This window comes from Halyomorpha halys, unplaced genomic scaffold (genome assembly GCF_000696795.3).
Source record: "Halyomorpha halys isolate HHAL.00 unplaced genomic scaffold, Hhal_1.1 Scaffold1710.1, whole genome shotgun sequence".
NCBI classification, from domain to species: domain Eukaryota; kingdom Metazoa; phylum Arthropoda; class Insecta; order Hemiptera; family Pentatomidae; genus Halyomorpha; species Halyomorpha halys.
Window position 1 is genome coordinate 4,011 of NW_027109041.1, and position 27,786 is coordinate 31,796.

The 27,786-nt window shown below is 31.8% G+C and overlaps 1 long non-coding RNA gene and 1 pseudogene across 1 annotated transcript; both read right to left on the bottom strand.

The window, feature by feature from the left end:
• Positions 1-2,648: 2,648 nt before the first annotated feature.
• Positions 2,649-3,221, bottom strand: LOC106690421 (zinc finger matrin-type protein 2 pseudogene; annotated as a pseudogene).
• A 9,949-nt stretch (positions 3,222-13,170) lies between these two features.
• Positions 13,171-27,390, bottom strand: LOC136795730 (uncharacterized). Its single transcript, XR_010843380.1, has 4 exons — positions 27,305-27,390; positions 27,104-27,226; positions 13,733-13,850; positions 13,171-13,633 (listed from the first exon to the last, which is right to left on the bottom strand). It is a non-coding gene; the product is annotated as an uncharacterized lncRNA (long non-coding RNA).
• Between the last annotated feature and the right edge of the window lie 396 nt (positions 27,391-27,786).

A 27,786-nucleotide genomic window follows, 5' to 3' on the forward strand; every position in this document is an offset into this window, starting at 1 on the left:
TATGTATTGATTAATAAATGATGGTTTGCAATCTAAGTACTGGAAATATATTCATGAAAAGTATAAATGAATATCGATAAAAACACATATATATATGTGTAATGAGACTTAGTTCTAAAAGGGCCATTGTCATTTTTTTTTCAAAGATTGTGTTTTTTTAGAGCTTAAAACAAACTAAAGGAAGTTATTGGAAAAAGAAAGTTGAACAATGAAGTAGATTGTAGGAAGATAGTCCGGGTGGCGGCCAATAATGGTATAAAAATAGTAACAAAAAAATCTTTATTTTTTTAACGTTTCGCCCCACATCGTAGGGTTTCGTCTAGTGACGTTCTGGTGCCAACTGAGGCATCATCTCTTACCTGCCCTGGAGCGAAACTGATTAAGAGAGCCCTGAACATGTGAGAAAAACCTTTACTACTGAAGTACAAAATTTATTTCAGTTTATGCATGAGGAAAGCAGATTGTACTATTGTACTATAAAATGTATTTTTAAAAACAATGTTGGAGTGTCAGGAGGTAAAAGATTTCAGTTAAGAATGATTTTTATCGATAATGCACCATCTTAAAGAGGACACTAAATACTGTGGAAAATATTTATAAAATTACCCTATTCGATCTCGTAAAAGATACCATCAATATTTTGTGAAAAAAAAAAATAGTATTTTTTCATTGGGCATATTTTACTGGAACATGGTACTACGGAATTGGTACCGATTAACTGTAGGAATGTTTCATGGTCTCCAAAATATAAATATATTGTTGGTACTTATTAAAAAACATTTTTCCAGACCAGTACAAAGTACTATCTTCTGAAAATTGTTAAATTTGACTTTTTACGCCACAATGTCAATATTAAAATTATAAATTGTAAACATAAATAACCGTTAAAACAGGAATTGTCATTTATTTTCTTAAAAAAATATCACATATTAAATTTTTTTTCCGTTACCACCAAGAAAAAAAAATCAAGCAATAAATTGAGAACATAAATTAATGAAACATTAGAGAATAAGGAACAATAAATTAGTTCGTCCAAAAACTCAATATTTTCATTTTCAGTTCACTATTTCTCTTACTTCCTAGCATTGAAAAATCTGTAGCGATAAAAATCCTCAATTTAGGGTTTCTTAATGTGAAAATAACTAAAATAAACTTTAATCCTGCTAAGAATAAAACAGTTTAACAAAAGGTAAAGAATGAGATAAAAAAAGGTAAAGAAGAAGATCGTACATATGAATGCGATCGGAAGAGATTGGTGGATTTTTTCAAATTTAAATTCCTGTCCTTATTTTTCTACTTAAATAATTTATCAGATTCTTCAATATTAAGTATTTTTTATTATTACTAACAACGATAATAATAATAATACAAACATTCAAAATTCAAAGGAAGATTTTTTAAATATTCATCATTAGAGGCCTGTTCAATGAGGTTAACATTTATTTAGTATTAAAGACAACTTGATTGTACAATGATTCACTGAGGTTCATTAAAATCATAAGACCCCTTTTTGAGAAAATATTAAAAATGAGTATAACATACTCAAAAATGGCACTTCCGGTAGGACGATTTACACGAAAAAGTAGCTATATCATTCCGAGTATAAGTTACAGTCAGCTGTTACTTCGATATCAGCTAACTGACTGATAAAGTCAGTCTGTTACGGTTCAAGCGTGTCATATCTTAAACTCTTTTCTCTTTTTTAACATTTTGAGCTCGCCGATACTTAAGTGGTGCCGAAACCAGGGAACTTTGGATACCAGAACAGTTTTAAGTCTCAAGAAAATTTTTTTCTTTTTTCTTTGTCCTCTCTGATTTATGGCAGGTAACGGAATAGTGAGAGCAGTTCTAAAATCGAAGGTCAGAACTTCACCAACCCACTTCCAGCTGCAGCCAATCAGCCTTTAGCAACAGTAAACCTGGAGATGGAGCCATTACTGGAAGTCTCTGTAGCGCAAGCTCATGCCACAACGCTAGAATGGGTTAAGGTCCGTACGGCAACGCCCAAGATCTTAGGTGGACGGAAGGTGGGAATGGAGGAGAGACCGGAGAATTAAATCACTTTTTAAAAGGGGACGATTGACAGTCTGACGGAGACGGTGACTAGATACAGCGAGTGCGCCAGTTTCCAGTGGGAACGAGAGCTCTTGGGAATAGCTAGGCTGTTGACCACTTTAAGCTCTGTGTGTTAGGAAGAAAGTTTATAGTACATACTGACCACTGCAATGGGTGAGAAAGTTGTAGGAGAAGTGGAAGGAGGTTCATAGACAGTATAATATGGAAATGGCATATTAACCAGGAAAAGAAAATGTAGTACCTGATTATATAGATATGCATATGCCCTAAGTATGTAATATCAGTTTCGAACAACCTCTTTTTTGAGCTGGGCTGTTTACTCACCGACCAATTTGAGAAACTTGTTTATTTTATTCAGGGATCCTAAAATGCGTTTTTCACCGTAAACTTGAATTCAAAATTTCGCATGGTCACAATACTTCCCCTTATTTTACATGTGATCGGTAAACTAAAGTAAAAAATATAATTGATAAGTTTAATATAATTTCCTTATTAACTAGCTTTCCGCGTATGAGACTGAAGACTAAAATAAATTTCATTTTTTACTTGTGTTTCTTTATATTTTTTATATATTACTTATTCTTACTAAAGAGAAAGGAACTAAAGCCCATCACTTCTTGCAGTTCCGACGGAAGTACCCTATCTGCCTCTTCCTCATTGACTCTAATTTTCTTAGCCTTTTTGAATTCTTCCAAATCAGTAACTTTCTGTTCCTCCTCTTGAATATCGGGTTTGAGAGTTACTCGATCATTACCATATTTAGATTCTTCCAATTCTTTCTTTTTGGATCTCAGTTTGTACCTTACCTCGTGTAATGTTGCGCGCCTAGTCTTTAAAGATCTTCCTAGAAGCATTTGATGCCTCTTTCCATTGACATGATCCAAATATATTCGGTCATTCTTTACAACTACATCACAAAGGGAGCAATGGAACCCTCCTGAAAGGTAAGATTTGTGATTGGACGTACCTATAATCTCTCTTTTCGAGCTGAACGATTCAAAGTTTATTTTGTGATCTCTAGGCCTAGCATAATCCAAGGTTACATAATCTTCTTCTTCGTAATCATTCGAATCATTGATATCGGATAATCTGCAAGCCGCTCTTCTTTCATATTCATTTCGGTCCCACTTTCTTCGATGATCCATCTAAATATAACTTTCGTAAATGAAATGAAAAGTAATTGAGTAAAAAAAAGAAAAATTATTTTTCCTTATAACAATCAATACATGTGCTTTATGACGAAATGTACAACAATGGATTTTTATTTGGAAAGAACTGAAAATAAAAATACAATTTACATCTTAAAATTACCTATGACCTTTTTTTTAATATTAAAAATTTTTTTAAAACTAATTTCATTTTTTAAAAAAAGTAATGTACTATGATTAATTATACTGCAACGATGTAGCTATAATCTAATTCTCATCGTGTTATCTGTTATATTTAAATCGTAAAAACCTTTGGGTGTACCATACTTCTATAAAGTTAGTTAATTATAATATATCACTTAGTTTCTGACAAGCTTTCTAAAAGCTTAGTAGAGAGATTTGAGAGAATTGATTTCTATATGAAGATCATTGGAAACTGGAATCATAGCTTCGAAGTGTGTTGGGAAAATAAAATCATTACGTCCAAAAAAAAAAAAGGTAATTAGTTTGTAATTTACCATTTGAAAATAAAAATAAAAATTCGACTAGGGAATAAGATAAATAAGGGGCATGTTACTCGAATCTGTCTATAGAAGCACGATTGTAAGCTGTCTGTACTTGCGGTGGTGCAGACGATTGTGAACTTTACTCCTGCTTGAAATATTCGTTCATTTCAGCGGTATCTCACTACAATTTATTTGAAAGGACACATACTTCCCTATACTTTTATTAAGGACAGAAAAAAATTAATAGCTAACACTGTGTATCTTGAAAACGTGATCGACATTGTTTACACGCATGTGTTGTTTTTGGCGAACTCTATATGTACCAACCAAACAATAAAAGATACATTTATAATATAATTAACAAATTAAATTTATTATTATCAATTAATATCTATTGCGGGTGGTGCCACCACTGTGTTGTACAGTAAGAGAATATTTTATATTTTTAGTGTTTGTTGAAATGGGGTATTTTAAAATTAAAAGTAAATAGTAATAATTTAATAATTTGGTTGGAACATATAGAGTTCGCCAAAAACAACACATGTGTGTGAACAATGTCGATCACGTTTTCAGGATTCACAGTGTAAGTTATTAATTTTTTCTCTTCTCAATAAAAGTTATAATAACTTTTTATAATAAGTGTTATTGTGAGTTGTTTTGTGTAAAAACCACCACAACACCATCCCAACATAAAAAAAAATACATATCTCCAAATTGAGAAGAGACAAAGCTTCAGATATACTTTACTCAAGTCATAAATGTATGCATAACTTCTAGAGGAATGTACGGGATGTTTTTTTTTAACTCTCGATCTCCATTTTGTTAGGGTGTGATCTATTTATTAGGGTGGTAAATAAAAAATAATGATTACATTGTGAATTACCTTCAAAATTGTGTATTTAATCAAATAAAATGTACTGACAAATGTTCCAGTTAATATTGATAACGGGGAACAATTGTTAAATCCTTGATTTTGTAAGAAAACAGAAATTGGAGAGAAATGCAGAGGGGAGATGTTTTGGTACCAATTAAGACAGGAGCTAGGGGACTGAAATATCATCCAACATCGACCTAGTTCCACCTCAGACCTCATTCCTCCACCGGCTTCCTTTCTCTATTAGAGCAGCCCCACTTCAAATAGTCTTATTTAATTGAACTTAGTCTATACCATCATTACTACAGAAGATACAATGCCTTATTGGCTTCTAATTTAATGTTTATAGTTTAAATACTATTAGGGATTAATTTAACTGTGAATCAGTATCGCAAGTTACATTCCTCTATCCGATGTAAAAAAAAGTATGTTATGTAAGCTATGGGGTATGTTAGCCCATATTCGGCAGAGTAAAATCATTTATTAACGAGACAAAAATATAAACAACTTTTATTGACTATTAAAATTATCAAATTATAAATTATTATTAAAGTCAGTAACTTTTGTCGAGGTGGTTATGTAAGATCTTACTCCAATAGATAATATTAGATATTCTTGACCAGAAGGCCACGACAATGCGTGTTCAATTAAGGTAAGGTAGTTGATTAGGAGGTGAATAGGAAGGATGAGAATTACGGGGTGACAGCCGTAATTTCTCTAAGGATGCTAACCTCGTCCAATCGGGTACTCATGTAGGTACAAGGGGGGTATCAAGCCCGGAGGATAGCCAGCCGCCGGGTCATGCAGGAAGGTATCTTCGTTCTACCGGGTGCTATTCCTGAAGATAGGAAGGAGGCAAGTAGGCCCGGCGGGTAGCTAACCACCGTTCTTGCTAACCCAAGAAGGTTACAATCATTAATTATAGATATTCATATCTAGCATACCATGAAGAGGGGGTCTGTGGTATCTAGTGTTTGAATTAAATAGAGCGCATACTTTTTCAGTCGGTTACCATCAGGATAGAGATACATAATACAAATACATAATATAAATACAAATACATAATATAAATACATTAAAATATGAATAAAAACTCAATATAATATGTGTACGGGGAATCCCTAGTCGGACTTAGAACCCCTGAAGCCCCGCACACGGCAATAGATAATGATAAAATAATAAGAAAACGGGCAGAAGTAGAAGAGAAGTGTGGGGGGAGGGAGAAGGGGTGCTTTAGAAGAAGGAGTTATAAGGTTGCATGGTACTTATTAGCACCATCGGTGTTATATTGAAGTTACTAACAATATAATGGTCGGTCAGAGGCATTGCCTGTAAGAACTTACTTTTTTGTGATTCAGTACCTTCTTTTTTGGTAAACTTAATTTATTAAATCAACATATTTATATTTATAATACTATTTACATGTTTATACATAACAATTTAAAATTATTTACATTTCATTGAATAAATAAACACAATATAGTTCAGAGGAAACATAGGTGATGCTCCCAACGAACTGAAGCTCTTCGTCTTGGCGGGAAGCGATAACGGTGTTCGTACTGGTGGTCCTTGATAGATAGCGTCGCTACACTTTAAAAATTATTCTGAAAAAGTTTTATTTAAAACCAAATATTTTGAATGTTTTATTTCAACATCTGTAATTTCAGTTTATTTTCGTTTAGTTTGTTTGTGTTTATGTTGAATTTTTACTTCATCACTGCTGAAGGTAAGTAGACTTTGTATTCATGCCGAAAATGAAAACAAATTATGTGAGACACCTAGGGACAAATTTTCTTCAGCGCCTGTCTTTTTGTCTAATTGCGGTCAAATTTCTGTTAGTCTTAATCCAATATTGACGAAATTGTCATGGATGGTGAGGGTTTTCTGCTTTATTGGTCTTGTACCAGTTCAACTACATTCCGTCCGCTACTTTTCCTAACCCATTCGTAAACCTATTTTCTTCGGCACGCTTATATTTCTAACTAAGTTGGGAAATAGTGCCAAAAATGGTCCAGGATTAATTAAGTCAAACTTTATTCTCTACTTTTTGAGCAAATGTATTTTTTCTTAACATGCATTTTTCACAGCAGTGTTTGAAGGAGCACCTCTCTTCGATTTTATTCCGTAGGTTGCAAAATCTACTAATAGTTAAATTCTACTATTGGGCACGCAAATATGATTAGAAACTTTCCATCATAAAAAAGAAGAATGATTTGTATATATACTAATTATTTATACAGAATTTATGATTATGTGAGCACAGAATTATTATGAGATATAGTGTTTGTTTGTTTCATGGGATTTAAGGATGAAAAGAATTTTGTCATAAATCTCTATTATATTAAGAGATAACATTTATCTCAAGGAATTCCGTTCAAAATTTTAAGGGTATACTAATAAATATGATAGACGAGATGTCCCTTGGATGATCTGTTTTCTTTTTTAAATGTAAATAGTATAAAAATTGTAGGACCTGTGTGCGATGTCATAGCTTTGTAACATTCAGGCAATTCTTATATATAAAAATTATATGAGTTTTATAAAAAATTCATAAATTTGTGTGCGACATATAAAATGCTAATAAAAATAAATAAATTCGTCACGGTACTTAAAAAACCTCACATTTCTTTTTCTTTCTTGATATTCCTGTTAAATATACCAGACATTTTTTTAAAAATGAAATTAATCAATAAATCATTAGGGTATTTATTAAAACAAATTTTATCTATCAAGTAAGCTGGTATTCAAATATTTCAATATTTGTATTCAAATGTTATAAAATATAATATGACAGATAAATTAAAATTACTCAATATTTTCTGACAATAGATAATGTTAAGTTTAATCAACCAGATGAATAATAAACAATTTTATCACAAATACTTAATCTATCATCTCAGATGAATTTTACCTAACTTTGTACTTAAGTTGATAAACTGAAAATACTATATTTCAGAAAAATTCACAATTTTGTGAATAATGCCTTTATAGAAATATATATGTATTAATAAAAAAACAGGTTTTTGATTTAGATAACATATTTGTTGTTGGTTAATGGAAACCTTGTTATATCTCCAAGAGGATTTTGCAAGGTTTGGAAGTTTCCTTCACTCTACACTTTGTCAACAACAACCTACAAAAGTGATCTCGAAAAAATTTTAAATGAAAAATGAACTAACAATATGCAACAAGCTGTATACATTTTTGGTCGCTGAATAATCAGTTCGTGGAGCAGATAAAATTCCTTTACTAATCCCCGATTTTGCATCTAGCTCTAACAGGTTTAAAAAAAATATCTCAGACGAATTTAAATCAAGTGTGAAATAGATTAGTTCCGCGTGACAGTGGAAATTACATATTTATTATTTACGTTTTTAATAGTTTGTTTCATTCGAATATAGTCTGATGTACTTAAAACTCTTAATTTATATTATTACAAATATTTGAAACCGATTAGTTGTAATTTTAGTTTTAATGGAACTTGAGAACTTGTAATCATCAAATATTCGAAGGGTGGGGCAAACGTTAAGATAATATTAGGAAATGGGAACGGGAGTGGTTGCTGGTTGATATCGGAGTTTAGCGGTAAGGTCTCAAGAGAGCAATAATTTCAAAGCTAGAAAGCCACATTAAAGGGTGCTCTACATGTGGAACCAGCCTCTAGTTCCTTTAGTAAATATTTGATTATGATGAGCCCGTCCTCTATAGCTCCCGTCTGGGTCCAAAGACAGCCATGCCACATTTGCGCAACGTAGCTCGTATATTAACCTTTGAAACCTACGGTCTAAAAACTAATACATTATTTTAGATTTTTTTCTACGAACTCTATTTTTTTTGATATTGTGATTTACAGGCTTTTGGGGTACTGCGGTATGCAGCATTTAAATTAACCTCGGATCGACTATTAGAATCATCCTGATCCTCATAGGGTTCCGGGAACATCTGGCGTAAGAGTCACCCCTGTGTCCTGTTTCGTAATCAAACCTATTAGTATTAGTTCATCAATACAGCATACAAAGTATAAGTACTTGTACATGTAGTTTCATGACGCGGACGAGTAATAGTGATAATATAGGATTAAAAAAGTGTAAGTGAGCAATGTAAAAGTCAGTGGAACTATCTCAAGAACAAACTACAAGAATAATAGTGTTAGTTTGTACCTTTTTTTTTATAAAATAAAGCCCATGTATAACCAACCGATGGCAAATAAACAATGCTTCCTTATATCAAGGAAAATACATCATTTCATAGATACAACCTCGTATAAGTTGTGTCTACTATATTATGGACCTTACAGATCCTGACAAAACATGAAAAGCTGCAAAGCTTTGGAAAAGGAACTCTTGGTACCCTCCTGTCGATTCATTAAAACAGCCGAACATGTCTTGTTGGATCGAGGCCAGTCTCTGGGAGAAAAAGATAAATCAGAAGAAGACTGAGACGAGGATTGGTGATGAAGGTTGGACTAGGGACGCCAGGACTAGCGTTCTGAAGGAGGCGTTCGGACAGACGCAAGCCAATCTAACTAAGCTAAACTTAGGTGCAGACGGAAAAGGTGTAGCCTCACAAGCGTTGGTTTGCATCATGTTCGAATTTGTAAATATGTCTCTTTAAAATTAATTGGTTTCCCCAACGAATAAAATAATAAATACAAACTATATAAAGAGTGGAATATGTGGCAGCAGTGGCATGCCCAATCTAAACTAATACGCCCCTGCTGCTGCATCCTGTATTGCAGCAATATTCTCCATGCAGGAGAAAAAAAAAATTCAGCTGTTCCTTGGTTTATAGTATTTTGTTTTTATTTGCCGTTAATTCAGTGTTGGGGGGTGGAAGTGATTACAATATTCGCGCTGTTCCTACCGGACACTAGAGGCAGTTCTGATGTCCGGTCAATAAGAAAACAAACTATGTAACTTATTTGGACTTGGAAGAATTCTTTAAACAGAAATTTCATTTTTTTTTTCATATGAACTCACCATAAACTTTGTTAGGCCTAATCGATGTGTTATGTTTATGTTTTATCGGACGTATTACTGTTGAAAATGGCTCCTTGGACTTGTTCAAGAAATCTTAATTTTAATTTTTTATTTATTGAAATTTTGTTCACATAATGATAATGTCTTCAAATCACTTTCTGATCGAAGTCCATGCTATGCTATTCACTTCTCATTAAATTTGCATTCCATTGTAATTCAGACTTACCTCATTACTAAGTGGATAATGAATACAGTTTTGCGACAGTTTGCTTCCATCTTAGCATCATCGATAGTGATGCGAAAGAGCTGCATGCAGCAAACTGTAAAGAAGTTGCTCAAGACAGGAAGGCGTGGGGAAGGCTGGTTCAGGTGGCCCAAGATCTACAAGGTCTGTAGAACCAGCCCGGAAAAAAAACTTACGTTGGCATATAGCTTTACTAGAGTATGAGCTTTAGTTTTATTTCTTACCAGTTCTCTAGCAGACGTACATTTCATCTTTCAATGATTCATTGCTGAGTGTAGCAAGATATCTAAAGGCCTTTTGAGGATCCGTCTTGTAGTTCACATTTATTGAAAAATGAGGCATTGCACTATCCTTATCTTAAAATATGTATTATTTCTTGTAAATACTTTAACTTTATACATGCAATACATCTAAATGTATCATTATTTGATATATTCTATTGTAATCTATATTAATAGAATCATCTTATCCACTAAAAGCTAACTTCTTATTCGTAGAATCTATGAAAGGCGGTTTTAAGCCCAGAAATAACACTCTGGCTATCTTTGCAAGCGATTTTAATCCACCAAACGGATTCAGCCCCTTTAAAGGCAGTGAGTATTAGTATACTTCGGTGGATCAGAATATTCTAACTTTATTTTTGGAAGTGCATTTGTGTCATAAATGCACTCTCCGCTTTCCTGAACCTTTTAGAATGTAACCGGGAAAGGAACACTCGTTGGCAGTCTTTGCTCTTTCGCTAGGATCTATAGCAAATACCTGTTGAATTGGCTACCCTCTCGAATATAAGTCCATATCTTAGAGAGTAGAATTCGTTCCTCGACCATAAGCGAATACATTACGCAGTGGAGTTTTCATCCTGTGGGGATTTACAGCGAATTCCCGTAAAAGTCGCCAATATTTCTGTCAATGCTTACTGTCCAGCTTAATTTAGTTATATGTGCACGCATTGTGGAGGCCTTCTGATATGTTGGAGTATGGTACCTATTTAATAGCTTTTTAATTACCTTCGTCACCTACTTTCTTTTGAAACCGGAGCCTACGCCTGATTACTCCCTTAAAATTTCCTCACTTTGATTATTGCTGTGTGGTTTTCGGGTGTGTCTCTGTGCAAAATTAAAACGGTTAATTAATTGCTTTGTACGATTCATCTTTGTGGTCCACGGATACGCCTCTGTCACCGATTTTATGAAAAGTTGAAGTGGCTTTACTCCGTCGTAAATATTTTCTTGCTTCCTTCCTCTAAGGAGTTATCCAATCCCACCGTCTATCGTACATCTCTGATATCCTTCAATTTAAATCATCAGTGCATTCCCGCAATACCAGCTCAGACTTATATGTAACTGTATATCGAACTGCAGCCTTTGGTAGGTCTTTCCTTATCCGTTCCTATTCCCCCTTTATTCCGTAGTTCTAATTCCCTTCAAATCACGTATCTTCAACTATCTTCTTTCTACGTCTAAGCAATTCCGGAAGAACAACAACTGAAAGTTTCAAATATGGTTTACATATTCTCTGTATTTTATGTTTCAGAATTTCGTTCATACTTGTAAATATGTATATTAGCAGAAATTGTACCTTTTCATTTATTATTTTTAGTTTAATTGTATTTGATTTTGATTTTCTTTTTATTTATTATCAGGAGTGTTAGTCATTTTATGTTTTATGATATGAAATATGGTTTTATTTTATTTGTTCTATTCATATTTTATATATTCTGTTAATGATTGTTGTTATTCATTATTTGATTGTATTATATGACGTTTTACAATTTCATTTTTATTTTGTTCTGTACTGTCAGGCTCTAAAGCCTGATTTTGATGCCTGTCAGGGATCAATCGCAGAATAAATAAAGAATATTATTATTATTATTATATAAACAAGACTTCTAAAACAAATTTGAGATTTTTATAAAAAAAAAGCAACCGTTACGTAAATATCTAAAAATGTTCCTTTAATATTTTTTTAATTTTTTGAGATTGAAATGGGTTAGTGAGAGTATTTTTTACTAGTTTAGGTATAACACACAATCATTTGGCGAACTTTTTTGATGAAATATTCAATACGAAGTAAAGAAAGGGATTTAAGAAATATATTTTACCCCTTTTTAAGATAGCTGTGGTAGCAACATAAAAAATATTTCGTTACAGGCGAACCTCCGGAAGGATTATTGTTACTCTTAATTAATAAGATAGATTCAAGTAATTTAACAAAAACTATAAATGACAGGTTGAAAAAATTATGCATCGCGTGATTTATTATGAAAAGACCATAGAAAAATTAGTCGTAATATTAAGAAGATATTACTCAATCTCTATTTGTGATTTAATAAGTAGCATAGACAAGAGAAAACAAAATGTAATTCGAATCAATATCCAAAATTTTTGGATATGTTTTTTTATTTAGTTACTTTTTTTAGCATAAAAATGAGGTCTGTATCTCTCATTTTCTTGATATCCATAGTTATCAGTTGTCAGAACAAAGATAATTTTATATACACGTTATTCTTCTGCAGAAGAACTTACAGAACTTCATAACCTGGGATTGGAGGCTCCCCTTCCTTCTAAAGCTTGTATAAGATCCTCTATCTGACAAACACGAGGCATATTGATCTGAGCTGATGTCAGGACCTACACAGACCAATGAGCACATACTAGCTCTCTCAGTCCTCTTGTATGTTGAGTTTTAAGAAGATCATTGTAAACAGTAGTATTACTGTTCAGTGAATTAGAAGCTATTATTTGAATACCGATTACTGCTACTATCTGTAACACTAAACATAATCCTTTGTTTAGAACAACGGATTTCGCAAGAGATGAATATATTGATTTATTAGAGTGATTTTTAATCATAATCACGGTCTATCTGGATCAGGAGGTTGTTCTGACTTAACGTATTAATCTCTCCACAAGTCTGGTATTTAGTTCTAATAAATACCTACAGCTAGCCATAAATGGCCATTTTCGGTTATTATTTAATTTAATAAGTAAACCTATATTAAAAAAACGCAATAGTCATTTATTATATTACTAAGCAAACTACAATATCCATACAATAAAGATTAAAAAATATATTAAGATGTGGGTAGAAGAAGGAGTAATATTACAAACATAATTCTGAGAACATTTTTTTTCTTTTAAAACTAAAAACTCAATTTTTAACTTCTAAAAACTACCACAATTTAGTGTTTAGTAAAATTAAATAAGATACTATTTAAAATATTCCTCCAAGCAAATCGCTGTTTTCCTAAAACATCACAAGACACTTTTATTTACTTATCTTTTGTTATTACTTATTATCATCATTTAGAACAACATTTTTGTAACATACGCTTTTTATTTAATCATCATGGCCCATTTTCATAGCTAAATTGTACTGTCGTTGTAGTCCTGTCACAACAGTGGCATTTCTTACATAAGGAGTCGTTATCGTAAAGGTCATCCATCATCTTATTCTACCTGGAATGGAATGTTCGAGATTCATTCTGTGGGGCAGCAAGGAAATAAAAGTCATCTCGCCCAGGCGAGACTTGAATAAGAACACAGTGGTCACTGTTAATGATCTCACCGAGCGAAATTATTCTATAGTGTAAGACAGAAGCTTTAAATTTCTGATTCTATTTTATGATTCATGATGAATTATTAAAAGCATTTGCCAGTGCTTTCAGTACATTATAAAATACATATATTGCTGCATTAGTTTAATTTTGGTACTTCACTCACTAAAAAAAAAATTGATCTACTATTGTAATGGACATATTCCCATCATGGTTCCGGGTTTATTCTTCTATTGGATTGTTCTACAGGCTGTGGAGAAACAGAAAAAAAAAAGGACTCTAGAATAATTTGTTTTATTTACGTTAACTGTTTATAACATTTTATAATATTATAATGTTAGTTAATTACATTATTTTATCCTCGAGCAGGAGTCACTTTTCATATCGTAATATCAATATTATTCTTTTAAAAAATACAAATTACCAAAAATCATCTATTAAATCAGCTTTAAAGAATCCAGAGGTTCCTAAAAGTTTCAATAACATTAAATGATAGAGCATTTAAATTTATACAGAAATTTCACAAAACATTTACTCTGCACGATATTACCCCAAGTGCTAATACCATACAATGCAACATATAAAATGGCAAAAACTGTTTATTTTTCTGTTAATATTTAAGGCCAACTTCCAACGCCAGCACACACAAATAAGGTTTTCAGTATCAAATCAATCGAACAACCGCTGAAATCAGCTCAATCATCAATCGAACCCAAAGAATCATAGCTTTTGTTTTTCAAATACTCACTACAGAGAAAGCTAATGGAATCTGCCAATAGATGTTTCAGTGTCTCTTTTTGCAGATAGGATTAATGTAAAGAATTCCACCGAAATTCTCAACATTAATCTCATCCATCATATGAAATCATACCCTTTGGTGTTCGAAAATTTTTCAAGAGAATAGTTAAAATGATTTAATTATTAGCATATTTTCACACATTTATCATCCTAATTCGTTGATTTTACAACCAAAGTAAGCGAAGTAAAATAAATACAAACGTGGAACGTTCTTGTACTATTAGAACCCTACGACCGGGATTTGATTACGATTTCGTCCGTTATACAGTTACCCTTCGGAGAGTTCTGTGAAATTTAGAAAAAGGGGCTAGCTTTTACTCCACTCTCCCTCAGATACAAATCTTAAGAAATTTGTAGCAGTGATATGATTATTAAAATTTTTCTCTCTTTAAAAATCAAAATATCAATTTGTAGGAAAATATTGCTTCGTTAGGCGATCGTAGCAGCCAAATAAAACAGGTAAAATGAATATTTTTCGGAAATACTTAAGAATTTCAAAGTGTTGTCGGAGTACAACAGTGAGAGTAGCAACATTTATTTTTGTTCTATTTTTCAAGCTGGTACCTAGGTTTTCCCTCCAAAATTTTTCTAAGTTGGTTTACTACACATAACTATGGTATTAGTTTTTTTTCCCGGCAATTTTGCTTTTTATTTATTTTGCAATTTATTTAATTGTGCGATGGTTATAGCAGCTCCTATTTTTATATAATTTACTCGGTGACCAGGATAACAGTAACAGAATCGCTAAAACCTTTAAAAAATCATATCATAACAACGAATTGAGGTAGCGTGATGAGGTTGCTAATACTAAACTACATTTTTTGTAACTAACCACCCTTTAACTAATTACAGTTCCTCGTGAAACACTTTATACATATATAAATATTTGTTTCTTTAAGCTAAATGAAATAGAACCCGAATAAGTATCGAAAGATTCAGAAAATTAGAATACATAAGATAATATTGAATAAATAAGAAGGGCAATATAACTGGACTAATAAGGGCTGGTTAGGTACAGTTCCCTCCTGACAAAGGTCAAATATTTAGACAGACTCTTCCTCCCTATCATCAATCAACGGTTTAATGCCTTTCATGCCTATCTTGTCCTCTCCGCCGGCTTCCACCTCTGCAACAAAAACACTTGCTTTGTATATGCAAAGTTCTTTTTTTGGAAATTATTTGTCTAAACTTCACTATTATAAAATGTATATATTTTTTTTACTTCATTTAATTTACTAACTATGGTAAAAAAAAAGTTTTAAAACCAGTGACTGTGATATTGAATAAATAATGAAACAAAGAGGTAAAGGTAAAGATGATAATAATGATGATACCTCTTAAAAAAAAAAAAAATTTTTTAACATATCCTTATTCTAGCTCCTCCGTAAATGTAGTCTTGTGTCTTGTTTTGATAGTGCTTGAATTAGAGGATTGAAGTGTATTGTAAGTTTGTCCCGAAGCCGTTTACATAATGACATAATATTGGAAGAAGATAGTTGACCGTATTAGATTGGAGGAAGATATTCCAGATGGCGGTCAATAAAAAAAACAACTATTTATTGTTAACCAACGTTCCGTCCCACTTTGCATTGCTTCATAAGGGCTGTAAGAACGATGAACTTCATTCCAATGATATAATAGATGTTTGCGTGTTTTAGTAATTTGCTGTTACTGATAAGCGTAATCCAAATCCATAGTCCAAATTAGTATTTCTCATTGTGGTAATTTTGAGTGTTTATTTAAAAGGATAGGATCCTCACCTGGTGTATTTAAAGGATAGGGTGACTCTATCACTCACATGATTAAAGTTGAGGTGAAGAGACAGAGACTGTAAGTGGAACCTGAGGAACTCCGGAAGAGGATCGGTGAGACTCCAAACTTATGAAAGAAGATGCTGCGGGAGGACTAAACAGGAGATTGAGTGCTCCCAGACGATTGGGCCTTACAGATCGTAAGATGATTCAGCTGCAGAACTTTGGAAATAACATCGACCCCCAGTGTCCTACTTGCGGAGTTATAAAAACAGCAGAACAGGTAATGTCAAAAAGAGAGAAGAAGGAATAAGATCTAACACACTTGAAATGCTGTAACATACTGGCTTTATTGGGTTCAGTATATCTCTTTATATACAGATACAGATAACTACTCAGTCAGCTGACATCGAAGTAACAGCTGACTAAGGCTGTAACTCCCCCACACCAGTTTACGAACAATCCTCGTAAATTTCAACTATACAATAAATTAATATAAAATACAACAACAATAACTATTTACAATAAACAAAACAAAAGATTGACACTCCTTATAAACTCTATTACAAACTAAAAGTAAAGCATGACAAAAATAAAATCATGAATTTATACAATTAAAAAAAAATGCAACGTAATTTATTCAGTACATCGCCATAATCAAAGATAAATTAAACAAAAATTAAATATAAGGAGAAGGTCAGGGTTGCGGTCAAAAAAAGAACAAATAGTTAAAAACTATTTGTTCTGTTTTTGACCACAACCATGACCACAACCATCTTCTTATATTTAAATTTTTCGGTCAATTATATACACATATAAACAAAAATTAAACCTCCACTTAAGAAAACATGACACAACATGTAACGGTTCTGTGACATATCGTTCCATTCTATTTCAAACACTTTCCACTTTATCCCAGTAACATTATTGAAGTATATATTCGCATATAAATCCTGGTTTTATAGTATTACTTTTTAATTTATTTTTTTTACCAGCTGTTTTTCTGTTAGGCCTTTTTTTTCTCGGCTTTTACACAAGATTTTTAAAAAAATAGACATATTAATGGTAATATATACAAAATAAGAGGTTTATTTACCATTCAAATTTAGACAAGATTTATACATTTTTATAAAGCTTTATTTGTTTACAACTCAAAAACGATACATTTTGTGGTTTTGTTCAGTTTTGTAATGTTTATTTCTGAGTTAACTAAAGTCTGTAAAAAAGAAAATTACTATAGAAACCGGTCGATTGTTTGCAATCATAGAGTTGGATTTTGTGATTCAATTGGATGTTTCTCATCGGAAGCACCGTTGACTATCATTTTATTGGAGTTAAAAGATGCATACCTTCAGAAAGTAAACAATGATCACATTTTCACTTCTAGCAATGTCTTTAAAGAAATTTTCTAAAGGAAAAAATGAAATAAAAAAAAAATCCTATCTGACAAATATGGATCTTACCATCGTTTTTAATATAGATTTACCTTGTAAGTAATGATGATAACGATAGTTTTTATACTGAAACTAATTTTTTACTACTTTTAAAAACAATATACCTTTCATTACTAAAATATTTACGTCTACTTTTTTCTAGATTAAAGTACCCTTCGGTGACTGACATGTTATGGGAAATATTGGCATACATAATTAAATAAAAGATAAATTAATTTCTACTTTATTTGAAGTCATATTACTGATTTTTATTATATACATTCTACAACTACATTTCCAATCAGAATTAATCTATGAAGAGCATTGAATCATAGTTTAATTGTTGTTAACTTCGAGTTTTAATAAACTGTAACTGACGGGGCTTTGCACGATATAGGAGCAGAAGATAGACAAAAGAGGAAAAATAAAGGAGTATAAAAGAAGAGAGGGAAGTTATCGGGAGAGGCCGGCAGGGAGCGCTTAATGGAAAAACCGGTGTTGGCTGGGAGACAATGAATGGTAAATAGGGTTCTTTTTCCTACCACCCGAAACCTATCATAGATCACAAAGGCCTTTTCAATCTCATCTCATTGGGTTCAGCCATTTCAAATTTCAAATCCCGTCCACTTATGAATTTTCCATAGGAATATTAACTCTTGGCTGTTGATTTTCCGCTTTAATTTCGGCAATAAATTCTTTAAAATGTTTGTTAAATTAGCTACATGTTAGTATAAGTTGTGATCATCGTTCTTTTTGGAGCATATAGTAACATTTAATTGAAGGAGGGAATGGGTAGCTCATTGGTAAGGCAATGACCCTGACTCTTAATGGGTTCTTTGGGTTCATGGGTTGTAGTAGTACAGATTTTTTTTTAATTGAAGGACTATATTAAAAAAAATTTATAAACTTTCCATATATCAAGTATGATATGTAATAATAAAACTAAGTGAATTATACTTATCCAAATAAAAGTATAAACAATAATTTAGCAATGGAGTCAAATAAAAAAAAAAAATAGGGCATTTGCTATAACAAAAAATCATTTAAATCCAATAATTATCCTGAACTATTTCTTTTGCAGTTGGTTGGTTGTTATGAAATTAAGGCTTAGAACCTATTAGTAATTAACGCCAGTATTATAGAAGTTTATATATTAATTGGCTTGTTAATAAATGAAGATAAAACAAAATATTTTAAGCAAGCATTTCATAAGTGATATAGGACCGTCGCCCATGGGGGTATTAGTGTGGCGGGACCGGAGGGGAAGGATTGCCTTTTTTTCTGTTATGATCTCCTCTCGTGAACCATTTTTTTGTGTTGTGATCTCCCATGACGTACAATGGAGGAATTATTATACAATTTTAGATAAAATTTCAGTTTCCTAATTAATTTCTAATAATCTCTCAAGCCGTTTGAAAAGATTAAATTACGTGACTAGCTTACAGGGAGCAGTTATTTTCATGTAACGCAATATCAATATATATCTGCACATTATTACTAATAACCTTCGATTTTTGATAATTTGTTTAATATCTCAGGTGACGAGAAATATATATATTACCTATTGTGAAACATTCAGAATATGAAAAGCCTATTGTAACAAAAAAACGCCGTTTTTCAATTTCAGGCGCTTTTTAATATTTTGCTCGGTTAAACTATTCTTACGGGGTTGCTCTGGAGTCACACCGATTCTCTTCATGTGTACAGGAAATGATCAGAGAAGACTCCACAACAGTAATAAATTTGTAAAGTGTAAATTACCCATTTAAAGCAAGTATTTCAAAAGTGATATAGGACTTGTCACTCCCCGGGGGTCTTAGTGGGGCGGGTTCGGTAGGGGAGGATGGCCTTTTTTGTGTTATGATCTCCTCTTGTGAGATTGTGGCATATCGTTTATCGACCAGCCTACCTACTCGCTATAATTGCGTGTTTGAGAAGTCAGATAAGTAAGGGAACGGAGGTTTTTACGCCGTTTTTCAATCTCAGACGCTTTTTGAATGTTGCTCAATTAAACTATCTTAAAGTCTCCTCTCCCCGTTTTAAGCAAGTATTTCTAAAGAGATATAGGTTCGTCGCTCCCCGGTGGTCTTAGTGGGGCGTGAATGATTGTAAGCCGAAAAATCCTTCCTAACGAAATGATAAATCGTTTCCTAAAGTAGATAGTTTCAATTATCTTAGCTCCATAATAAAATCAATAAATGATCAACGGATCGAGGTGAACCAGCATATAACAAGCGCAAATAGAGCATTCATCTCTTTGTCAAGAATTCTGAAATCCCGAAAAATCAGAAGCTAACTGTGAACCAACCCATCATAAAACCAGCTCTGATATACGGTTGCGAGATTTGGGCTCTATCAAGTATCTTAGAAAGCAGAATCTAGAAATTTGACGGAACGTCCTCTGTATAGTTACAGGAGCGATCTGGGATCAGAGCCTTAACATAAAGAGAAGAAGAAATAACATTAAACTGCTTACAGAGACTGGTCAGTCAATATATAATGATATGAAAGCAAGGAGGTTAAGATGGGTGGGACATGTGATTCGTAACAATCCATCATAACGCCTCTACAGAACAATGAATGGCAGTATCTTAAAAAAAAATAAATAGAGAAATAGATTATGTATTTTAGATATTTATCAGAAATCCTGGTTTGGACACAGAAGATATAACCTTATTCAGATATTTTTCATCATTTCCGAAAGTTGTTGATAAATTTGTAGACATTCCTACTTCATTATATATCTTAAAGATCTCGATTTTCAAGGATATGGGTTATTGTAAGGCTTTCATTACAATACTCGCATCTGGTTGAATTATCCTTAGTAATAAACTGATTTACTAATCGAATTACTAACAAAACCTCAAACGGACACCGTATAAAACCTCAGACTGACAATTAATATTTTAATATTGAAATTAATAAACAAAAATAATTATATTTTAAAAAAAATAGCAGTAAAGCTAATCTGATACATTAATAATACTGAAGAGACCTCACACGTCCTTGAGGTTTTTGGAAACAAGCGTATCTAGATCCATCAAAATAAATAGAGTCGTTTTAACAATTTTGACTGATGGATATGAAATAACTGTTGGCTTACATTATCTCCTCGGACCCCAACTTCGATTTATCTTGTAGTTCCTTTACCTACCATATTTGTGCAACTACGACCAAATGTACGAAATTTTGCTAAATATTAGTAGTAAGAGAAGAATATATTATGTATTAGAAAACAATATACAATATATTGTTTATTATAAAAACTACAAACAAGCTCGTAGTTTGTGTCCTGCGATACAGAATGCAATTTCGAAGCATAAACAACTACAGTAGAAACACAGACTCTATGATATACCATTTATGGCTTAGATTAGATTAGCAGATTAGAACTCTGTTTGACTAACAATCTTCAACTGATACATGAAGGGTCACTACGTAAAAGGTTGGGAATAGGATGGAACTTACTAACAGGGAAGAAGAAACCATTCACAGACATTGTAGGATGCAACATCTTAATGAATTATAAGAGCATGAATGAAACAATGAAACTGTGAAGGATGAACAACCAACACCCTCGACATGTGGGTATTATAAAAATGAGAAAGTAGTTAATGCTTCCCCAGAAGGAGTTGTTATAAAAAGATAAATCCGTAAGTACTTGATTCATATAATGCGCGGCTTGATATACTGGAACTTTATGTCCATGTTGCAGCAAAAATTGATCCTTTTGTAAAGATGTTGGATCGTTTTAATTAATGATTTGTATTTAGCTTTATTAATTATATATAAATAACTCCCAACCTAATAATTATCTCGAGCTCTCCTTAATCCTTTCCAATCCGGCTTTTGCTCTCAACATTCCACACAATCCGCTTTATTGAAAATATTCCAAGACCTCCAATCCTCTATATCATATATCAATTTTAGTTCTTTTTGATTTTTCGAAAGCATTTGACTCAGTTAACGATAAGATCCTCCTCAATAAACTTCAAAATCTTTGCTTGTCAAATAGTGTCCTTTCCTTCCTGCCTCATCGTTCTCAAACAGTTATCATTCCGATCAAATCTGCTCCTCACTTTCACTAACCCTTTTTTCCATTCATATTAACGATCTTCCTGATTCCATTCACCACACACAATACCACCTATAGGCAGACAATCTTCAAAAATATCTATCCTTCCATCCCTCCGAGATGCTTGAGGCCATCCAAAAGATACAAGAAGATATTGATAGCATTATTATTGGAATAATCATCTTTTCTAAATCACTCCCAAATCCATTACTGTACTCAAACAATTCCTAAGATTCCGTAATTGCATTCCTCAGAACACCCGTCAGCTCCTAATATCCTCTCTCGTCTTCCTCCACTTCGATTACAGTTCCTGGAGGGCTATCTGCAGGTCTAGAGTTGAGACTGAAGAGACCCATGAATTGTTTCGTAAGATTTATCTTTGGGTTTGGAAGGCGCTCTTAAGTCCCCCGCTGGTATACCGAGTTGAAGTAGCTCTATCCAACCTCCCTTAGGCAATACCTCCTTGGTGTTTTCCTATTCCAAGTTCTTAAAATAAAAAAACCTACCTATATCCTTGGTCTCCTCACTCTTCGTTCACACATTAAACATCAGGCTCTCCTATAGAACCGCCTTTTTCAGCAAATCCTTCCTCATACGTGCAATCTCCATCTGGAATTCTCTCCCCAACTCCATTCGCCAATCCTCATCCATTCTTTCCTTTAAACAACACTTATTCCTTCTCTTATTGCATAACCAAACTCTGCATCATTTTAAACAATATAGTTAAGCATATATTGATTAACATTATAAACAGTATGATACCAAGGTCTCAAAGTATTATCATTTTGCTTACTGGAAACTTTTAAATGTTTGCCAGGCAAAAATCATAGTGTATAAACCTTGCATTTATTCTAAGGGGACATATGTCCCAGAATAAAATTATTTTTTCATTTTATAAATAAAACTCTTATATTAATTTATTCATACCATCATGTTAACTTTTGTCTTTTTACTCAGTATGCGTTGTCACAATTTTTTAAAAAAATCTTTGATAATAATATATGGTTAAATTAGTATTGGCTGGCCCCTCAAACACAGCCACTAATGAAAGGTAGAAATGAAATATGCTAGATTTTCCTTCCTCGGAGTGGCGGTATTAAAATGTTTACCCAGGAGCTAATATGCAGAAGCGATATTTCAGGGAGGGAATAAAGGCTCTCATTTATTACCAGATTGGGGGTAGAACCCGCAGTTGAGGCCGATCGGTAGAAAGGCACATTTGTTGTCCTCACTACCTCTGCTGGGTTGAACAAACATTTTGCTTTGGGCTGTAGATAAACAAATAAGTCGCTTAGTCTTGATGAGATCTCTATATAGTTATAATAAATCTATGATTGATTTATAGTAGTAGGAAAAAAAATTAGCGGTTACTGTTTTTAATTTTTGTTAAATTTGGGGATATAGGAAGATTAATTAAGTTAAAATTAAAGTTTATAAATTAATATATTTATGATATATTAAATATACATTAGATTAATAATCGAATCAAATGTATGAAATATCCTTTATTACAATGAATCAAATATACATATCTATTGATTTTATAGCAGTAAACAACATTATATAATACAAATTTATGGTTAAAAAAAATAGAAATCACTTCAATACGACACAACCAATCTACACGAAACTAGAGAGTGGTTTAGGGTTTTATAAACTGCATCAAAGGGTACAAACTGGATCTAATTAAACAAATCAGAACTTTTGAAAAGATTTTCTTTATTTGACACAATATTTTGCCCTCATATGGACTTAAGTCTAAATGATATTAATATTGGTTAAAACAGCTGGCATTCAACTTTTGACGGTGTACAGCATTCAAGTTATAATAAAAAATAAACTAAAATTCAAAGAGAACCTGCCTAAATTCTACAATTTTTATAATTATATGGGCACAAGTTCAACAAGCTGTATTTTATCTAATATTTCAAATTCAACGATTTTTTTTGCTGGAAATTTAATCATCTCACAAATAACATTATCCAAATATGAAAAACGAAAAAGTCTATTAGTATATGATAACCGTGAAAAATGGCATACTTTCTTATCTACTAGCCAAAAACGCTTAAACTCGGTCTTAACTTTAATTCCACCGCAAGGAATGGGAGATTTTTTTTTTTAATATCTTGTATTATCGTTAGTACTGACCCAATTTGATTGATTTATTTTCTTCTCTGTGATAATTTATTAATCCATCAATTAGACATATACTTTAGATATAAAATAAGAATAGTCCAAATATAACCACACTGTTCTTCAATATTAGTATTACAATGAAACAATTCAGACAGACTGACCTATAAAAGTATAGTGTGAGATTTTTTAGGAGTGAAGTAAATATTCCTGTTTAACATCTCAAGAAACCCTTAAATACGAATTTTAGAAAAAAAAAAAAGGAAAATAAACTTTTTTTTGGCCCCTAATTTTTCTTTAGAAAAAAAAAATGAATTAAATTCAACAAATTTACCCCAAACTTGGGAGTGGCTTAGAGCTCTATTAACTCCACCAAAGGAGATATGAACTTATTCATCTATTATGTACATTTTTTTTTTTTTTGAGATATGAGGATTTCGAACTAGGCCTTCAACGCACGTTTTTGAAGAACAATTCCCGTATAATAATATATAATACATGCAAAACGCATAAGTTATTACGCGTGTTGCATGTATTATTTATTAAACAAGCTTTCATTAATATTGTATTGTATAATTCTACAGATATTCACCTATAAATTCCTGTTTCCTATACAGTACAAGAGCCCAAAAGGAGAAAAAAAGCAGTTCTTTCACCCCAATTGTTGATATATGTATAATTACTAGTCAAAATTGATGAGCCTGCCAAGTATACATAGAGGCAATACAAAATGGTGGCTGTTTCAAAACTTTAAAAATTATTAATTTTTCATTTGGAGCTCTTTATCTTAAAAACTACTGACAACAATAGAAAATCCAAGAGAAAATCATTTAAAGTAGGGTAAATTTTATAAAATGTAAGCCCTGATAAAGCTATTTACGTTTTATAGTTCTCAAGATATAACTTTTCAAAAAACTATCTTTCATAATAAATACACTGAAAAATCAGTAGTTAGCAAAGTTATTTTGAGAAATCTACATATCGAAAACCATTCAACCTACAAATGCTCATTAGCACTCAAATTAAAGCTAGTTTAATGGACTATAATGTAGTTCATAACGTTTACCTTCGTAGGAGTTGTAGTTTTCATGATATTTGCAAAAATAAATTGATTTATAGTTGTTCCGACAAATCTTCATTTGCCAAATTTATATTCATATGAAAATAACATAAAAACTACTACCCCTACGAAGATAAGTGTCATGAACTACTTTGTAGTAAGTTAAATTTCCTTATTTTGAGTGTTGGCAGACATATGTGCACCTTATGGGTCTTGAGATATATTTTTTCAAAAATTAAACATTTTATCCGAACAACTATAAATTAACATTTGGTGAATTTATTTTGTCAAATATTATTAAAGCTACTACTCATACATATAGACGTTATAAACTATTTTATTGTAAATTTAACTAGCTTTAATTTGATTGCCGACAGACAATGGTACGTCCAATGGTTTCTGAAATAAAGTTTTTCATAAATAAAATTTATTGTCCGAACAACTATAAGTTAATTTATTTTAGATAATATCATGAAAACTACTAAACAGAAACAGAAACATTTTAAGTTATATAATGCAAAGGAATATGAATATGTTAGTCTATTAATAATTTGAAAATTAAAATTTAGAGAAAGAAAATATATGTAACTAACGACATCTATATATTACATATATTTTATATCATTTATATTACATATACTTTCTTTCTCTCAATTTTATTTTTTAAATTATCAATAAACTTATATATTCATATTCCTTTGCATTATATAACGGACAGTTTTTATTTTATTTCCCTAATTATTTTTTTTTTTTTTACTTACTTATTCAATTACCTATATATACGTTTTATGTTCCACTTCTTTCATCACTTTAATTTTATTAATTTCATTCTGTACAATTATTCACTTTATGCCATTCTGTTTATATTTTCTTTGTCTAGTTATTTCAACTTATTTGTGTTATATTTTTACCACATCCCCCAACCATCTTCTCCTCATATAATTTATTCACGGTCAGCTATCTCTAATCGTTACTACTTATTTAATATCAATTCTTGGAGCCCTCTTGGGGTCCACCCAGCCTCTTAAATTGGGTACCCTTAATTGGGTAAATATCTGGTGGTTGAGCGTGATTCTGATCAAATAACCTCCTTGCACAACCGTTGGTCTTTACAACATACAACAGTACTTCTTTACAAAGTATTGAACCCCTGACCCGTCATGGGTTGTAGAGGTACAGCTTTAATTTTTAATTTCAATTGATTCATTTATTCAAGATTCGATAATAACAAGATTTTAACTTACCCTGGAATATAGTTTAATTTAAACGAAATACTTGGCGAGGTTTAATAAGTTCAAGAAATATATTGTGCTGCTATACATTATATTTTGGTGAAAAGGAAAACTCTATTTTCCTGTCAAAATAGGTACAATTTCTATATATCTTAGGAATTTTAAGACACAATTAGAAGCTTTCTTAATGAATTCTGAGATTACTTCTCAAGGATTCGTCTTAGTTAAATGATTTGCCAATATTTTGTCTACCAGTGATATCAAATACTAATCCTTATTGTCTTTTTATCCATTTCACCTGCTTCTTTAGATATTTAGGACATTTATAACATCTATTTTCTTAAGTTTTATAATTATCATATGTTAGATCATATTGTAATATGTGCAATATTGAGAAGATATGCTTTAGATTTTTTGAATCAATCCTTTTTTTTTTTTTTAATGTTTGATTGTGGAAATATTGAAGGCATCTCTCTGCTGCTAGCACTAGCTTGGGTATACAATAGAATAAAGCTGTTTCTCCAAAAAACCCAATAGAACCTTCATCAAAGGCTGCCTCCTGTACTTGGTCTCAAAATTGGTACTTTGAATAATTAATTTTTGAATTATCACCATAATAAACCAAAGTTGTAAATTCATATTTCATCGACATTAATAATTAATATCCCGAAATTCGGTAATGAGACAAGAGAATCTGATATAACAAGAGAACAACTACAGGTTGGGAGACATACACTATCGAAAGGGTTCTAAATAATTTGCCTTGTTTGGGACCGAAAGTTGTGAGAAAGACCCGATTAAAGAGAGAATGACACTTAACACTCAGCTCATGTTCTCTTGTTTACCCGATTTCTTCCGTCCCATGGAACAGACTATAAATGAATTTATTATTATATGAATTTTGTGATGATCTGAAAATAAAATGTAGTACTCTTTTTTTTTTAAATAATTATGTCATCAAAAAGCATTTACCCCATTATTTGTTCTTAAACTGAGTATTATTATGTTTATATTATACCTCATTTATATTTCTATATTATGATATAATTAATAGTGTTTTCATGATAAATATTTATGAGAGTTCTCAATTGAGTTTCAATCGGAATATTTAAAATACAATTAACCAATCAGCATTTAAAATAAACTAAAAACCTGGTATACCAAGACGGAGTTAGGTTAAAATAAAGGATAAAAAGAGACAGAGTAGAGGTAGAAAGAGGAAAGGGAGAACATAATACCATTTCCAAAGGGCAGGCCATAAATATCTTCTCCATTGTTGTACAGTCTGCTCCCTCTCCTACCCGCATTTTTGGGTTTTTCACTTTCCTAATCGTTCTAAATGGTTCAAGTGGCTCTGTAACCTTATTTGAATATGTTCATTGTTAATATCTTAAATAATTTATGAAAGCTTATTTGAGTGTATTAATGAAGATACTTACAAATTCGAATTTTCCTTGGCGGAGTAATGCGATTTTTAGAGTTATTCACCTAATATAAATAACATTGATGTGATGGCACCATTAAGTTATAACCTACCATATTTTTGTCTGTTTTGTTTATATACTTGATCAATTGTTTTTATATGGTTTAAGTAATTCATCGTGTTTTTAAATATATATAGTGCGAATGTTTGAGACTAAATATAGACATAAGTCTTATCATTTAATCATTTATGCCTCTTTAAATTTGATGATGAACTGTATCTTGAAAAAGTTTCTTTATCCTATTCAGGACTCATAAAATATCATTCTTTTTCATAGAATTATTTTTATAATTCACTTTAACAAGCGTTCTTTCTATTTAATAAATTAGTCATGATTCCCAACCTGCTGTTATGGTCCAGTCAAATGGGATTATTACTAAGAAAGTTTTGGAAATGTTCTGAATTTGCTCGTTTATTTATTTATTTATTTTTTGCACT